Source organism: Prionailurus viverrinus, chromosome B2, assembly GCF_022837055.1.
Source record: "Prionailurus viverrinus isolate Anna chromosome B2, UM_Priviv_1.0, whole genome shotgun sequence".
In the NCBI taxonomy this organism is placed as follows: Eukaryota; Metazoa; Chordata; class Mammalia; order Carnivora; family Felidae; genus Prionailurus; species Prionailurus viverrinus.
Genome location: NC_062565.1, coordinates 1,049,614 through 1,055,671, shown reverse-complemented (window position 1 = coordinate 1,055,671; position 6,058 = coordinate 1,049,614).

Genomic DNA, 6,058 nt, shown 5'->3' with positions numbered 1-6,058 from the left:
GTCTGGTATTGTGATGCCTCCTGCTTTGGTTTTCTTTTTCAACATTGTTTTGGCTATTCGGGGTCTTTTCTGGTGCCATACAAATGTTAAGATTATTTGTTCTAGCTCTGTGAAGAATGCTGGTGTTACTTTGATAGGGATCGCTTTGAATATGTAGATTGCTTTGGGTAGCATCGACATTTTACCAATATTTTTTTTTCCTACCCAGGAGCATGGAATCTTTTTCCATAGTTTTGTGTCTTCTTCAATTTCTTTCATAAGCTTTCTATAGTTTCTAGTGTATAGATGTTTCACCTCTTTGGTTAGATTTATTCCTAGGTATTTTATGGTTTTTGGTGCAACTGTAAATGGGATCAATTCCTTGATTTCTCTTTGTGTTGCTTCATTGTTGGTGTATAAGAATGCAACCGATTTCTGTGCATTGAGTTTATATCCTGCAACTTTGCTGAATTCATGAATTAGTTCTTGCGGTTTTTGGTGTAATCTTTTGGGTTTTCCATATAGAGTATCATGTCATCTGCGAAGAGTGCAAGTTTGACCTCCTCCTGGCCGATTTGGATGTCTTTTATTTCTTTGTGTTGTCTGATTACTGAGGCTAAGACTTCCAATACTATGTGGAATAAGAGTGGCAAGAGTGGACATCCGTGTCTTGTTCCTGACCTTGCTCCTGAAAGCTCTCAGTTTTTCCCCATTGAGGATGATATTAGCATTGGGTCATTCATATATGGCATTTATGATCTTGAGGTATGCTCCTTTTACCCTTCCTTTCTTGAGCGTTTTTTATCAAGAAAGGATGCTGTATTTTGTCAAGTGCTTTCTCTGCATCTGTTGAGAAGATCATATGGTTCTTGTCCTTTCTGTTATTGATATGATGAATCACATTGTTTTGCAGATATTGAATCAGCCCTGTATCCCAGGTGTAAATCCCACTTGGTCATGGTAAATAATTTTTTTAATGTATTTTTGGATCCAGTTGGCTAATATCTTGTTGAGGAATTTTGCATCCATGTTCATCAGAGATATTGGTCTATAGTTCTGCTTTTTAGTGGGGTCTGTGTCTGGTTTTGGAATCAAGGTAATGCTGGCTTCAGAGAAAGAGTTTGGAAGTTTTCCTTCCATTTCTATTTTTTGGAACACCTTCAAGAGAATAGGAGTTAACCCTTCCTTAAATGTTTGGTAGAATTCCCGTGGAAAGCCATCTGGCCCTGGACTCTTGTTTTTTGGCAGATTTTTTATTACTAATTCGATTTTCATACTGGTTATGTGTCTATTCAAATCTTCTATTTCTTCCTGTTTCAGTTTTCATAGTGTATGTTTCTAGGAATTTGTCCATTTCTTCCTTATTGCCCATTTTATTGGCATATAATTGCTCATAATATTGTCTTATTTTTGTTTGTATTTCTGTTGTGTTGGTTGTGATCTCTCCTCTTTCATTCTTGATTTTATTTATTTGGGTCCTTTAATTTCCCTTGTTTGTTTTTTTGATCAAACTGGCTAGTGGTTTATCAATTATGTTAATTCTTTTAAAGAACCAGCTTCTGGTTTCACTGATCTGTTCTACTGTGTTCTTGGATTTTTGATCTGTAGGTGTCTTTAGGTCTAAAGTGGGTCTCTCGTAAACAGCATATAGATGGGTCTTGTTTTCTTATCCATTCTGTTACCCTATGTCTTTTGATTGGAGCATTGAGTCCATTGACATTTAGAGTGAGTACTGAAAGATATGAATTTATTGCCATTATGATGCTTGTAGAGTTGGAGTTTCTGGTGGTGTTCTCTGGTCCTTTCTAATCTTTTGTTTCTTTTGGTATTTATTTATTTATTTATTTATTTATTTATTTATTTATTTATTTTTTCATCTTTTCTCCCCTCAGAGAGTCCCCCTTAAAATTTCTTGCAGGGCTGGTTTAGTGGTCACAAACTTCTTTAATTTTTGTTTGTCTGGGAAACTTTTTATCTCTCCTTCTCTTTTGAATGACAGGCTTGCTGGATAAAGAATTCTTGGCTGTCTATTTTTCTGATCCAGCACACTGAATATATCCCACCACTCCTTTCCGGCCTGCCAAGTTTCTGTGGATAAGTCCACTACAAACCTGATCTGTCTTCCCTTGTAGGTTAGGGATTTTTTTTCCCTTGCTGCTTTCATGATCGTCTCCTATCCTGAGTATTTTGTGACTTTGAGTATGATATGTCTTGTTGATGGTCGGTTTTTGTTGAATCTAATGGGAGTCCTCTGTGCTTCCTGGATTTTGATGTCTGTGTCTTTCCCCAGGTTAGGAAAGTTTTCTGCTATGATTTGCTCACATAACCCTTCTACCCCTATTTCTCTCTCTTCCTCCTCTGGGGCCTCTGTGATTCTGATGTTTTTCCTTTTTAATGAGTCACTTATTTCTTTAATTCTTAAATCGTGCTCTTTTGCCTTAATCTCCCTCTTCTTTTCTGCTTTGTCATTCTCTATAAGTTTGTCCTCTATATCGCTGATTCTCTGTTTCTCTATATCGCTGACGTGCATCCATCCTTGTCGCCGCTGCATCCATCCATAATTGTGGCTCAGTTATAGCATTTTTCATTTCATTCTGTCTATATTTTACTTCTTTCATCTCTGCAGAAAGGGATTCTAATCTATTTTCAACTCCAGCTAGTATTCTTATTATCGTGATTCTAAATTCTGGTTCAGACCTCTTGCTTGTATTTGTGTTGGTTAAATCCCTGGCTGTCATTTCTTTGTGCTCTTTCTTTTGGGATGAATTCCTTCATTTTGTCATTTTGAAGGGAGAAAAGGAGTTAATTAAGTAGAAAAATTAAAATTAAAAAAATTTCAGGGGCGCCTGGGTGGCACAGTCGGTTAAGCGTCCGACTTCAGCCAGGTCACCATCTCGCGGTCCGTGAGTTCGAGCCCCGCGTCGGGCTCTGGGCTGATGGCTCAGAGCCTGGGACCTGTTTCCGATTCTGTGTCTCCCTCTCTCTCTGCCCCTCCCCCGTTCATGCTCTGTCTCTCTCTGTCCCAAAAATAAATAAAAACGTTGAAAAAAAATTTAAAAAAAAATAAAATTTACTCTACCCTTTCAATTTACCCTACCCTAGTTTTGTGTAAATTATTCCATTGATGTACATTTTCTCTGACACCTGATATTGCACACTTTTACATATTGCTAACTGAAATATCATAAATGCTATCAAGCTGTGACCTTGGTTTTTATTTTCCTAATAACTAATAATTGAATATATCCTCATATACTTTCTGCTATGTGTAATTGTCTTTCTATGAAAAGCTCATTTGTATCTTCTGACAACGAATCTATGTCATTGTTTCTCTGTTTCTCTCATTTTTTTAGGGGTCCTTATAATTGCTTTTAACTCTCTGTTGTTGTTTGTGTTCTCTGCAATATTTTCTCTCATGTTGTTACTTGCCATTTTACTTTAAAATGGGTCTGTTGGTGGCCAGAATTCCTAAATTTAAACATGGAAGAAACTTTTAATTAAGTTTTAAGAAATATTTTCCCCAAACTGAGAAAGATTATCCATATATTTTCCCTAAAAAATTTAATGTTGTACCCTAAATACACCTGGAATTAATTAATGTGTGGGGGGGAGTGTGGGCATCCAAATTTGTTTTTCCATCTGTGACCAAATTTCAGTTTAATTCACTAAAATATTTTTTCTTTTTCATGGATGCCTTTATATTTCTTAATTATATCAAAGTCCTGCATGTGTGTGTGTGTGTGTGTGTGTGTGTGTGTGTACATGTGAAGGTGCTGATATGTTTCTGGGTCTTCAGTTCTCCTCTACTGCTTAGTGAGTCTTTTCCTGCAACAATGCCACCTACTGTCAGTTATTATATGTTTATTATAAATTTTTATATCTGGTATGGCAAAAAATTCCTCCTTGGTAATCTTCTTGCCATTTTTAAGTTAAAGTATAATTGATGTATATTAGTTTCACGTGCATACAAAATTATTTAATATTTGTAAATGTTGGGAGATGATGATCATAACAATAAGTTAGTGAACATCCATCCATCATGTCTAGTGAACATCCATCCATCATGTCTAGTGAACATCCATAGTTACAAATTAATTTCTATTTCTTGTGATGAGGATTTTTAAGATCTACTTCTGAGCAACTATCAAATATGCAATATAGTATTATTAACTACAGTCACAATTCTTTAACTCAGATTGTAATGAGTTAATTGTTATTTAACAGTTTTTAACCCTCTTCACTTATTTCACCCAAACCCATGTTGGAAATCACCACTCTGTTTTCTGTGTCTGTGAGCTTTTTTTTTTTTTTAAGATTTCCCACAGTGGTGTGGTCATATGGTATTGGTCCTTCTCTGTCTGACATATTTCACTTAGCATAACACCTTCAGTAACCATCCATGTTGTCACAAGTGGAGAAATTCCATTTTTAAATGGTGGAATAATTACATTTTTACATGTAATACCCCATTTTCTTTATGAACACTTATGTCTTGGCTATATTGGTAAATAATGCTGCAATGAACATGGGGTGCATATATCTCTTCAAATTAGTGTTTTAATTTTTTTCAGATAAATACCCCAAGTATTTTTCTAAGTAATCTCCATATGGTCTTCCATGGTGCTTCAGCAGTTTTACATTCCTACTAATAGTACACAAGCATTCTGCACAGCTAGGAATCAGGGTGTTCACTCACATGTTCCCAATTTCCCCAAAGTAGAAGTCACTGACTGAGAAAATTTCTTTTGTTGCTAAGCCCTTCCTGTATGGAATAGGTGTGACCTGAGGAGTAAAAGGCAGCTGTTCCTCAGGGTGTCAATCTTGAATTGGTCTCTGCTTTGATGGTGTGCTGGGACTTCTCTGCTGGACTGCCAGGGTGCACAAAGGCACTGTTATCTGTTGGTTGTGTCACACTCAGTGTTCTTTGGGGGAAGATGGTAGAAAGTTCCTATTTTGCTATTTTGTTGATGTCCCACTTCTGATTCTAAGAATTTTAAATTTCAACTATATTTTTTCATTTGTGAGTTTCAATGCTCTAGTAAGTGATAACTTGTCTTTAAGAAACATAGTTGAAAGGCCCCTTTCCCATAAGGCCAACAGAAACCTCTGCACATGCCACGTCTCCTGACCATAGAGTTCCGAAAGTCTTCAGTTCTAGTGGAAATAGCATCAGTCTCATTTAACAAGCAGACCAGAGAACACCTAGTTAAACTTGCCACACTCTGATTAGGGTCAAAACAGTGTATACTGCAGGCAAGGAGTGCCTCTGCAGAGGACTGAGCAGAGAGATAAAGCAGCCAAAACACAGCAGCAGAGTTCATGTAGCACACACCAGAAATGCTCCCTGAAGTGCCAGGACACTATTTAATCTCTTCTTCACAAAGCAGAGGAATGAATAAGTGATGTAGAAGATATAATTATGGAAGATAATGAAACTGAAAGGAAGGAAAGTAAAATATTAGATCATGAATGTAGACTTAGGGAACTCAGTGACTCCATAAACCATAATAACATTCGTATCATAGGAGCCTCAGAAGAAGAAAAGAAAGTACAAGAGCAGAGATAAGTACCTTAATGTGGGGAAGGAAACAGACTGCCAAGTTCAGAAGGCACAGGGAAGTCCCATCAAAATCAACAAAAGCAGGCCAACACCAAGATATATTTAAACTTACAAAATATTGCAATGAAGAAAAAAATGCTAAATGCAGCAAGACAAAAGAATTCCATAACTTACAAGGGAAGACCCATGAGGCTGGCTGAAGATCTCTCCACACAAACTTGGCAGATCAGAATGGAGTGGCTTGATATGTTCAGTGTGCCTAATGGGGAAAATGTGCAGCCACGAATATTCTATCCAGCAAAGCTATCATTCAGAACAGAAAATGACAAGTAATCCAGTTAAGAAATGGGCAGACAAAGCATAAGAGACTGTTAAAAACCGAGAACTGAGGGTTGATGGAGGGTGGGAGGGAGGGGAGGGTGGGTGATGGGTATTGAGGAGGGCACCTTTTGGGATGAGCACTGGGTGTTGTATGGAAACCAATTTGTCAATAAATTTCATAAAAAAAAAAAAAAGAAA